General features: G+C 41.5%; 1 protein-coding gene across 16 annotated transcripts in view; it reads right to left on the reverse strand.

The window, feature by feature from the left end:
* Srpk2 (SRSF protein kinase 2) overlaps window positions 1-13,071 on the reverse strand; it is a 176,846-nt gene that overhangs the window by 81,541 nt on the left and 82,234 nt on the right. The window lies entirely within an intron of this gene.

The raw sequence follows: 13,071 nt of genomic DNA on the forward strand, positions 1-13,071 counted from the left end.
GGGGGAGGGAGAGAGGGGAGGGGGGAGAGGGGAGGGGGAGATAGAAGAGAAATAGAGGCTGGCCATGAGCACGTGGGGGGTGGGGAAATGGGAAGAGGAGAGCAAGAGAGAAGCAAGAGAACAAGGCAGGGAGGGGCAAGCAGCCCCTTTTAGAGTGGGTCAGGCCTACCTGGCTGTGGGGTGGAACTTAGAATGCTAAGAAATATGGTGGAGGGCAAGGCATTTGAGGAAGATAATCAACATTGACCTCGAGTATGTCACAGACACAAGACAAAGAGACAGACAGACAGACAGACAGACACACACACACACACACACACACAGATGAGTAAAGAAACAAAAAGCTACCCAGGGCAGGGGTGTAGGTCAGTGGCAGAACACTACCCTATTAAGCACAAAAACCTTGGGTGCTATCCCCACTAGGGCAGGAGGAGTCTATAACAATTCCAGCATGATGGCACATGGCTGGCAGCCCTATTTTAAGACCAGGGCAAAAGGATCTCTGGAGGCCAAGGTGGACAACACTGCAAAACACTAGATCCAAAAAGAACCGAGGGAACTGTAAGAGTTCTTAAGAATGACTGCTTACAGCAGGCAACATGCCGTAAGGCCCTATCCGTAACACGGCTGTCGTTCATTATGAATCAACTGTAGTCTTCTTTATCTAAGACGGAATGTACGTACAGCTGACAAGTCTCAACTCACAACACTCTTCTTGCTGAGCCTGCGACACCATATCCAGAAGGGAAGGAAGTTGTCTCAACCTCTGGGTCATGACACCTTTGGCAAACCTTTATCTCCAAAAATATTTACATTATGACTCATAATAGCAAAATTACAGTTATGAAATAGCAACAAAAATAACTTTATAGCTGGGGGTCACCACAAGAATGAGTACTGCATTACGGGGTCACAGCATCAGAAAGGCTGAGACCCACTTAGGTCAGGGGCTTGCTGCTGTGTGTGAAGACCTGCACTTGATATAGTGGAATCATACTGGAGGAAGGATAAACGTGACTCCTGTACACTGATCTCTGAACTCTATGGGCACATCATGGCTTGTATAGGCCCTGCCCCATCCTTACTCACATAATGAATACATACATACATACATACATACATACATTCATACTTACATACACAAATAAATAAAAATTAATTTTATTTATGGATGAATGGCTTTCTTGACATAGTATCTCATGTGGCCTGCACTGGCTCTGAAATCCTTACCTTCTTGCCTATATCTCCCAAGTGCTAGAATTAATATATGCATGCACCACAATGACCAGCTTTTAAATTTGGTTTTTAAGACAAAGTTTGCAAAAAATATATAGTATAACATTAAAGTAGAAATAAAATTTTTATCTAGGAGACTATATGCTAACATTGTTAATCCCAGTAGAGGCAACAGAAGGAAGTACACAAAGCCCACAGGCCTTAGCACCTCGGGGGACAGGGGCGGGGCAGGTGTCTAAGGCTACTATGCTGTAGTACACGAGATTCTCATTTCAACAATGAAAAAAGTATGAAATGTTCATTCATAAAATTAGACACTTTTAGTTTCTCCATTTTGAAGAATCTGTTTACTGGAAACACACATTACGGTCTTTCACTGCAAGCAAGCATGAGAAAATAGAATGCAGCATACTTCTGAGGACTTCATGGTAACGACAAATAGTTGTTGACTAACGAGAGGAAAAGCTGCCGACAAACAACACAGCAGCGCACTAATAACTACATGACGTCACTGTGAGCATTCAGCAATCCAACCAGAAGCCCTTCACAACAGAACCTGGGTGAGACAACGCAGCCACGTTTCTCTACAGCCATAAAACAAAGCCCTTTTCTATAGATGGAAAATAAAATAAAGCATACATATCTTGGGAAAATACATCAGGAAAAGTATTTGAGTTATTCTTTGTTCACTGTAGAGATTATCCCATAGAAGCAACAAGAGTAAATTTATATAATTATTCTTACATCAAAATAAAGATAAATTGAATTTTCAACTCTACACAAATTTATTGTGTGTGTTTGTTTTGCTAGGAATAAAGCCTAGAGCCTAACGTGTGCTGAGTGCGCTCTACCACAGAGCTACACCACAGTGGTATACCCCTAGGGTCTAAGGAAGAGACAGTCCTGCTGAGAGCCAGTCTCACAATGCTAAACAGGATGAATTAACATCTGGGTTCAGAGACCATCCCTCCTGCCTCAGTTACCTGAATAAGTAGGACTAAAGGGATGCCCTGTATTGCCCAGTTTTATTTCTTACTTTAAATAGATTCACAAGCTATATCATTAAATGATACACTGATTATAAATGAGTGAGACTGCATTTCAGTACTTCAATTATAGTAAAAGAAAAAAAGGCAAGAAAAATGCTGCAAAGATTTATTGATATTTTTTATAATGGATAGAGTCGGGGCTGTGCATGTGCGTGCACACACACACGCATGTGCAAGCAAGAGAGAGCATATATATGCATATGATGGCATGTATGTGTGTCACAGTAGATAAAGTTTTTGCCATGCAAGCTTGAGAAGCAGAGTTTAAACCCCCAGCACCCATACAAAAACCATGAAGGAGAACATGGTACCTTACTCCCAGCACTTTGGAGGGCAAGCTTGCTAGTTAAGATTACCTGAACCCATGAACTCCATGACCATCCCAATCCCACAGCATATACAGTAAAGAGTGACTGAGAGAAACAGTCAACCTATGGCCTCCGCATGTACAGGAATATGAACATACACAAAGTACATACACACACATGGATTTCAACACATTTATAGTGACATCCCATTTATGAATATTGATCTCTAGATAATTAAAGTTCTATACTATTTCTATTTAGAAGGTCTCTGTGGTGTTCTAAACACTGAAGCCAAAATGCAATAACAGTATTTGCTGATACTAAATGCCACTTTACTCACTCAATCCTTAAAATAATCCGATAAACTACCACCAATTTCTTCAAACTGAGAAAGATCAACAGAAGTAGCAATAGTAAATTTGCACTTATTCTGATTTCGAAAGATGAATTAAAATTTCAATTCTTTCACAACTTTGATGTGTGTGTTGCCAGGAGTCAAGCTTAGAGCCCAAAGTGTGCTAAGTATGGGCTCTACTGTGGAGCTACAGACCTCTAGCCTCTATGGAAGAGACAGAGTAACTTGGCCAAGATACAAAATAAGATAGTTGATAAGCTATTCTTTTAAAACAAGATGGTCTACAAAGTTCGTGCTCTTAATCACTTACCCATGCTACAGGCTACTGTATAAGAATAACTTACACACTGACGGAAAGTTCAGGTAAAACAGCCAAAGCCAGCTAAGTGCACCAGATGCTTCTGAAGGTAAGAGAGGGGGGTGGGGAGACGCAGCTTTAACCTGCTTACAAGGGACAGAAGTGTCAGAAATACAGAACTAGTTAACAGTGTCCAAGAATTCTGCCAGGCACGTCCAACCCATAGCCTGATGGCTGCAGAAGCCCTAAGTAGCCATGAACAAAATAGAAAACTGCTTGTAATTTTTGTTAGTTTTATAACTTGACTGTGTAGTTCTTAAGCATAAGCTCTGTAGATGACACAATGTGTTTCTCAATGCCAAAACATTAAATTTACCTGGTAGACTATTCTCAGCAGACAGGACAACTAAGGATTTTGGAAATGACAAATATGTAACAACTTCTCACCCTCAAGTCTTCCTGGTTTTTGAGACTAAAAATGAAGCTGTCAATGTTTATGATAAGTAAATTTTAAGTTAGGCCATATGATCTTAGATGGTTTTATTTCACACTGAAAAAAAGCAAAGTTCATTTCTTATGCTTGGACCTGTCACTAGAACACCCAGTAAACCCACGTCAAGCTAACTGAACACCGATTGTTGTATCACTGATACAGTGCCCCCTAAGATGAGAGATTCAAGAGCTTTCTGTTGCAGTGTAGCACTGACATTATTAACATCTACACAGGCACTGCCGGGAAGAGGTAATCAGGAAACACAGTTCATCTAACAACCAGCCTCAACCTCGGTGTCTGCTTAGCAGTCTCTTCCAGGCTGTAAGATGCACTTAGAAGTTTGCCATGGCATCTCAGGCTCCACAGGAGCTGGGCAGACCCTCAGGCTGGGGATGGGAAATTTATGCCAATTGCTCAAGCACTGCCACAAAGGCTGGGCTGGGTTTTATCAGTCCTTCTTGAGGATTAGATTTTATTACTGAGGAATTTTAGGCAGGAAAAATACATCACAAAAGTAGAGGGTTTTAAAATACTACTCTAAAACCAACATGGTTGAGACGGTTTTAGAGCACCACAAACAAAACCAATATGCACACATTTCAAGTATTCACATGTACTTTTTATATATAGCTTTGGTAAGGGTGCATCTTCTAATCTGTGCTGTATCACACATAGCTAAGCTGATAATGACTTTACTTTCTGCGATAGAGGCAATGGTGTGAGCCATAATTTACATACTGCTGATCAGTGAAATCCGCCATTACTCCTTCCAGGGCAAAGGCGCTACGAGAGGACAAAGCATTTCCGAATGTGGGAACGGATCACAGAGCAATCACACGGGGTAAATGACAGAAGTAATGAAAGGAAAAAGAAGCCAATGCACATCAACAGAAGCAAGATAAATAACTAAAGATATTTACAGACACTGAATATGATATATCAAATCTAAGCAAGTAAGATTAATCAAGACTTAATTAAGAAATCATGCCTTTAATCCCATCTCTATATCCACATACAATCAGGGTAGTAGTTTATGAACAGTTACATTTTGGTACTTCAAGACTCAGAATATGACATACTGTCTTCAAAGAGAGACACTGGGTGGATGAATACTTTGCAACTATAGGAGGTGATAACATGAAATGAGGTTTGTAGCACCACGGACACGGGACCTGGAGAGTGGTCAGACAACAGGTATGCTCAGCTCCCCCAGAGACAATCAGAATGCTAAGTGTCTCTGAAGCACTGTTGGCATCAGGACTGCAGCAGCAGCACTTCTGATCCAACAGGACTTGGAAAGGTGTAATTTCTGAAATGGAATTCTTTATGTTGCCAAACGATTTCTTTAGTTTTAAAAAGTAAAATTAAAAGTCTAATATATATTATTTGTCATAACACCCTGCATGCTCCCACTCTGAACTGCAAAGTCTGCTAATAAAAGACGCATTAAAATAGGTGCTCTATTCAGCACGGTCAGAAAAGCATGCTTGCATCTCCCTTGGCTCAACTAAACTCTCTACCTCCTAGGAGGAGAATGTGCAAATATTCTTGTTCATCAAACCGTCCTCACTAAAACGCTCAGGCCATAACAACCTAAGCTGATCATTCTTCTGAGGCCTGATTTTTATATCTGAAAGAAATGCTACATCTTAAATCTCGCTTCAACTCCTGTCTGGGGATAGGGGGACTTAAAGAAGGTCATAGAGTTTTTGCTGTGACCGATACATACATTCAGGGATCAGATTACAACATGAATTTTTGAGGATCACAAACATTCAGTCAATATTAACTCTAGTCCCCGATGCTCACTCTCTTCTGGCCTCTGTGGGCACTCCATGCATAGTCGCTACATGAATATGCCTCTACAAAAATAGAGGCAAAACATCCATTTACACAAAATACAAATAAGGTGAAAAGTAAAATAAACTTCTCTCCAGCCAGCCAGATACAGTTCACCTGGGTACATGAGAGACAGAAGCAGGTAGATCTCTGCAAGTTCAAGACCAACTTAGTCTACATAGTGATTGTCAAGCTAGCCAGGACTATATATTGTCTCTTTCCTCCTCAGCTCCCATGTGTTGCATTTTAAATAAACTTCAATTCTTGTGGCCCTTTAACTTTCATACATACACAAAGATATTGACTTACCCACTATTTTAAAAAGCAATGATTTACCAACTATCTAACTGAGCTTAAGCTGCCACTTCAGGTGTGATATAAGTATACTGTCCTCATCTATTTTGTTTGCTTGCTGATCATGTCCAAAAATAATTTGTGCCAAATCAGGAAAAAAGACGTAAAGGCAAAAAACAAAATAAATAAGTAGATAAAACAAACAAATGTTAAGTTAGAGAACAGAAATGGTACTAGACTCAAAAGTGAGTTAACTTTTTACAAAAGGATTGCACAGTAAAAAAAAAAAGAGAGATGTAAACTTTTTTTTACTTTTACTTCTAAAGAATTCTAATGCTGATACCAAAATTAGCCAGTGACATATTGAGATATATAACAAGACTGAGCTAAATTTAAGATGTTCCTCTCTGAAGTCTTCACCAGTTCCCAGTCTACTTATTCAATAGCTTCTTACCCTAGATACTGTATATACACCATTTTACTTAAGTGCCACAGTGAGTCAGCTACTGTGCATTAACACATCTGCTAAACTCCAACTCAGTGGTTACCTAATTGCCCAAGGTAAACAATGCAATACAGTAGCCAAACTCGGCTGAAATATGGTTTGGCTCCACAACATCTGATAATGTCCACATTTAGTTGCCTGTACCACTCACCACTGTCTTCAGCACCCACTTTATACGCATCATCTCCTTAGGTGCACCTACTCCTAAGGGAGACAGACGTCAGCATCTCTATTTTCATATGCAGAGACTAAGACTTGTAAAGGTCATGGAACTTGCAGGAGTGGCCTCTGAAGGTCATGACTCAAAGCCCATTTGGTCTCCACAATTTATCATACTCTTTTCAGTGCTAATGGTTACCTTTCCAAAACAAACAAACAAAAAAAAAGATTCTGTGTGTACGTACAGGAAGACCAGATCAAACCTGATTTTTTTATTGGGATAAAAACTTGGGGCTGGAGAGAGCACAGAGAGCACTTGCTGGTTTTGCAAAGGATCCCGGTTCGATTCCCAGCAATCAGCGTGATTCATAACCCTCTGTAACTCCAGTTCCAGGGGCCCAGTGCCCTCTTCTGACTTTCGTGGGCATCAAGCAGAACTGTGGTGAACATACAAAACACTAACAAAATGAAATTAATAAATCTAATTTTTAAAAAAAAGAGTAGCTATAATTAAATTTTCACTTCCTCAAGGTTTTGCTTTAAGTTCTGGTTAATCTTAACTGCCAACTTGGCACGGCCTGCAGTCATCTGAGAGGAGAAGATGCAATTGAGAAATCAGCTAGATCAGATCAGTTTGTGGCCATGCCTGTGAGGTTTTATCTTAATAATTGATAAGGCCCAACCCACTAAAGGTGATACAATTCCTCAGGCAGAGGTGGTCCTGGACTTTTATTAAAAACACGTTAAAAGCCACACGTGATAGTGTATGCCTTTAATCCCAGCACAAAAGAGGAAAAGACAAGTGGATCTCTGTAAGTTAGAGGCCAGGAAGGGAAACAGAGTAAGACAGCCTTTTAAAACAGACAGCATACACCAGCTGATATGAGGCCCCCAACACATACACAGTAGAGGACTTCCTGGTCTGTGTTCATTCAGAGATGATGCACCTAACCCTCAAGAGACTGGAGGCCCCAGGGAGTTTAGAGGTCAGGTGGGGTAGGGAGTGAGGGGATTGACAAGGACATGGGGTGGGGTGGGGAGGAGGTATGGGATGTGGAGCAGATGGGTAGATGGGGGGGGGGGGCAGGGAATGGAATATAGAGTGTAAAAAATAAATTAAGAATAAAATTAAATTTAAAAATATTAAAAAAGATAAAAATCGTTTTGTTAAAGCTAGTTATATACACAGGCTGGGTGAGCCAAGTGGCATCCTTTGTAGTTTCTGCCCTGAGGTCCTCTCCGACTTCCCTAAATCATGGGCTGTGACCTACAAGCAGATACCTTCCTCCCCCAAGTCACTTTGTGGTCACATTGCTTTGTCACAGCAACAGAGAAGCAAACGAGACCACTTACCACTGCTCTCAAGCATATAGGGGTGGAGAGTAAACATGCCTAGTCAAGGTCACAGGGTCCAGTATTACATCCTGCCATGATCTGCCTATAACATAAGCCAGGGAGGTCAAGCTCTGTGCACACACATCTTAAACATCCACTGTGTTGTTTATGTTCCTATCTGCTGAGAGCATTTACAGATCAGTTCTACCTCATCCACAAAATGAAACATCTCAAATAGTATCTGCATAGGCATACCCTCTTTCTGTCTCTGGTTCTTTATGAAGAAGCAGCTAGTGTTAATGGTAAGATAAACCAACCCCACAGTGAGTAAAGCGAATAGCTGGTACTGGATTCTACTGTTCATACAAAGACCCATGTGCCGGAACACATGCCAACATACACAACAAAGTCCAATCTGAAAGGAAAAATCTACATACAGTTTGTGCTTTGACAACCTTAAACGAACTATCCATTTTTAGCTCACGCCCACGCAAGAAAAGCCCTGAGCTAACCCACAGCAGCCGCTGCGGAGCTCTAAGCAAGTCAGTCTCCAGCCTTCAAATGTGACCTGCGGCTTGGCTACAGCTACAGCTGAATGGGAAAGCAGGAAGCCAGAAAGCTAATGAAGCTGGCCGAGGAAGCAGCATTCCAAACAGAAGCCTACTTCACAACAATACTTATTCTGGTGGAACGTAGGTATGACTGAAAAACATGAGAATCTTTATATTCCAATCTTAAGTTCCTAAGTCTACCTAATGGCATTTACAACTGAAAAGACAGAGAGAGGCTCAAATGTGCCCACTCTAACCCTCAAGTACCAAGAGCTTTAAATAATGAAGCTATGAACACAACTGATAAAATACATTTGAAAAAATAAGAAGTTTAAACTACATATAAAGGCTCTTTTATCTCTAAATTAGCAAAAATCTGTGATTCAGTGAATGAACTGGTATAAACAGACTGTTACCAGTGTCATGCAGAGAGCCCAGTCCAGTGTCCTAGCTACTGACACGTTCATATATGAAAAGGAAAGGCCACCATGCAGACCAGCAACCAAGTTCACCAGGCCTGGCTCACTTTGGGATCACAGGCAACTCAATATTAAGCAGATCTAAAATGGGAAAAATCAGAAGGAAGACACTAGAACAAAAGTTCTGGCAGGGTCACTTGCACATCCAGCAACTGGCCAGGAAAATTTCCCAAGCACCCTTTCCTACCCAGACAAAATGCCAAGCACTGGGAGGCCGAGAAACAAGGGAAAGAAACAATTCATAAAGTAATTCAGAAAACAGTAAAATATTAACCAATACTTCTGACTAGAGAATAATTCTTTGTGAATACTTTCTTATGAATTAGACAAATTTATCAGAGAAATTTAAAAATCTTTATTCAAATAAACTTGTATCTACTACAGTGGTCAGAGATATGCTAGGTACCAAGGAACAAAGGGAAGACTATCGCTCACTGACTGGCTGGGCAACAGGCAATGTTTCTCAAGAGTATCCTGACACAGAGAAGGAGCCTCTGCAATGGGAGGGCGCTCTGCTCATCAAGACAGGCAGATCAGGGCAGGTGCGCTACCCAGAAGGGGTAGGCAGAGTATGTAAGGAATTCAGATGAGAAGTCACACACTATGGAAGACATCAAGGTGCTCACATGAGTCTCCTCAGGAGTAAAGCCTGAAGGGAAAGCAGACAGCAGCACAAGACACCAACAGGCTAGGGAGCAGCCTGAGTCTGAGAGCAGCATGGGGGCAGGGGGGGGGCGCTGAACAGAACCAGGGCTCAGATGGAGATCAGCAGATAGGAGTGTGACAGCAGCCAGTGCGCAGATGGTGTTTAATAGCACTAAACAGATGAGGTCAGGACGGGAGAGTACAGACAAGGAGAGCAACAAGCCCCAACATTTAGGAAATGCTAGTGTAACATGCAAACTGAGAGGTACTGTCTTACTTTTCTATTGCTGAGAAAAGACACTATAACCAAGGGAACTTATTTTAAAAAGCACTAAATAAATAAATAAATAAATAAATAAATAAATGAAATTAAAAGAAAGCACTTAATTTGGGGGTTCACAGTTGCAGAAGGTTAGAGTCTTTAGTTTTCGTGGCAAGGAGCATGACAGCAGGCTTGGCGTGATGCTGAAGCAACAACCGACCATATAGCTGATCTATGAACAGAAGGCAGACAAGAGATAACTGGAAATGGCATAGGTTCTAGAAACCTCAGAAGCCCACTCCCAGTGACCCACCTCCTCTGACAAGGCCACACCTCTTCATCCTTCCCATACTAGGAACCAATTACTCAAATACATGAGCCTTTAGGGGGCAGGAGGAGGTATTCTCATCAAACCACCACATCCTGCTTCAATTTTTAATTTATTTTTGATTGAGGGAAGGTGTGTGTGTGTGTGTGTGTGTGTGTGTGTGTGTGTGTGTGTGTGCGTGTGAAGGTGAGAGGAGAACTCTGCGGTCCTCTCACTCTGCTATTGAGTAGACTGCAAGGATTACACTCCAACTGACAGGTTGTGTGGTAAGTACCTGCTTGGAGCTCTTCACCTTTTCTCCCAAATTCTTCACTAACCAGAGGCAGAAACCTAGGTTATTAAAGGAGATATATATATATATATATATATATATATATATATATATCCTTTATCAGTGCCAGGTATTCTGAATACTGAAGACAATCAACTATACAGTTTAGCAATCTCAATATATATTTCCAATTAGTGGCAATAATTTTTCATTTGTCCATTCTTTCAAGAAAAGCAGGATTTCATTTATGAGACATTTCTGGATAAAGGAAGCAAGGCCTTTTCTATGGTAGATTTAAGTTCAGCCACCTTCAGGAGTCAAGTGGGTGAGACAGTATCAACAGAAGAAACGTGGGCTATGCTCTCTTGGTATGTTCTGATGCCTCTCAGGACATTCAAGATCAGTACTGCATAGAGAAGTGGAGACCAGACCCTAGGTCAGCTAGCTCCTGAACACAGTTCTCACATAGGAAAGGAACATCCATTAATACTAAACCCCACACCCAAAACATCCAAAGATCGGAAATGTTTTACAGGCTGACAAGTAGAAAATCTTACACTGTGAAACTGTCTCATGTAGGACATTATAAGATATTAATTACCTTTAACAGGTTGTATAAAGTCTACATGAAATAAAATGAACTTCATATTTGGGTCATATGCCAAAAATTTCTGTGTATATACAAATATTCCAAACCCCAAAATATCTGGTTGTAAGACTGCAGAGAACCGATACTCAAATTGAAGATAACATTTCCAAGGTCGTTTCTTCTATGATCCAGTTTTTTTTCTATAGACAAATAGTTTCTTTACAGACAAAATGGTAAGGAATTCTATGTTGTAAACCATAGGTGAGATTCTTATTATTTGTGTGTGATTTACATGTATGTGAATTTATACATCTGTAATGTGAGAGCAAGTGAGCAGGCATGGGCACATCACAAGGTGTGCATCTCTCTTTCCGACACTACTGCGCAGGCCAGGCTAGCTGACCTCTGAGTCAAGGGTTGGCCTGTCTCTTACATCTCCATGCAGATGTAGGTATACACACTGGGAGTTCAAACATCTGCATGGCAAGGCCTTTACCCACTGAGCTCCCTCCCTGGCCTACATGCTAAACTGCTCAGCTTGTGACCCACTGGTAAGGAAGGACTTGCATGCCTCCTCATTTCTCTGGAAGACGAGCACAGGAACAACCCTGAAGACTAAGAGCATCACAAAAAGGCTTATTTTGACTTTAACAAGAGGGCAAAAAGAAAGACCAAGAAAAAAATTAATTACTCCATTATTAGGACCCTTGGGATTTAATTGTCACAATAGTTAAAGTTGACCCTTAAGTTTTCAGAGGAGCAGGGGAAAGTTGGAAACTGGTTTCTCAGAGCTGGGAAGGGGAAACTTGTACATGGAGAAGAGAGCCCAAGAGAAGATGAGGGACAGGGGTGATGAGAGGGAAAGAGGGAGAGAGGGAGTCAGGAGGTGAGGGAGTCAGAGAGGGTAAGGGGAAGAGGGAAAGGGGAGGAGCAGCTGCGGTCAGCTTGTGCGGCTGCGGGTTACAGATGGGCAGCACTGCCACCCAGATGCCTCGCTCCATATGCTGGCAATCACCCACACTAGTGCAACAGAAATCTTTTAAAAACCTGAATTTGGAATTGAAGAGATGGCTCAGTGGTTAAGAGCACTTGCTGCTCTTCAGAGGACCTGGGACTGACTGACTGCCAGCAGCAGACTCACAACTGTCTGTCTCTAACTCCAGTTCTGTATCATCTAATGCCCTCTTCTGGACCCCACAGTTACCAGGCATATAAATGGCATACAAACATACATGTAAATGAAACTTCCATGCATGTAAAGTAAAATAATAAAAACTATTTCTTAAATTGATTCCAGGTATTTAATACTGTCTTGCTGCGTAACCCTGGCTGCCCTGAAAAACTATGAAGGCCAGGCTGAGATTCACTTTGCTTCTACCTGCCGAGTGCTGGGATTAAAAGCCTGCACGCCATTTTAGACTGAGCGGGTTATATTACATATTTAGGAAGTGTATGTGTGTGTGTTGACAATTAAAGAAACAGCAGCCATGAATGTAAGGAGAACAAAGGAGACTGTGTGTGAGGGATGGAGAGAGAGCAGGAGGAGGGAAATGATGTAATTTTAATTCCAAGAATTTAAAAAAAAAATGTATGTGTGTGCCACCACACTAAGATTGCATTTATGCCATGGGCTATATACACACTCTGTAAGAGCTGACACTACCAGTGGACAGGGGGATGGGAGCAGAGATCCTCTGGGCAACATCCCACTCTGACATCGTCAAAGACTAGCTATACAAAAACTGCCACTGGTTTTAAAGTATACAGGTTGGAAAATATGTTGGTGACAGACAATTTTAGTGCTTAAGGCCCTCGAAGAGGTCCAAAGCATCAATCTGTATGCACATAGCACTGCTCAGCATGTACCACGTTCTGACATATCATACATGATTAAAAATAAAGAAGAAGACATGTGTGACGAAAGTGCGTTACCAGAATCAGGCAAATCAGGGTTGGAGAAGCACACCTGGAGACCCAGAACTCTAGAGTGAAGGTGCTGGGGGAAGGGTGGGCGGTGGCCTTTAAACAGTGACTGAGTTGGTCAAGCCTTCCCACTTCCCTGGATTTATGGAGGT

The sequence above is a fragment of the Mus caroli genome, chromosome 5 (assembly GCF_900094665.2).
Source record: "Mus caroli chromosome 5, CAROLI_EIJ_v1.1, whole genome shotgun sequence".
In the NCBI taxonomy this organism is placed as follows: Eukaryota; Metazoa; Chordata; class Mammalia; order Rodentia; family Muridae; genus Mus; species Mus caroli.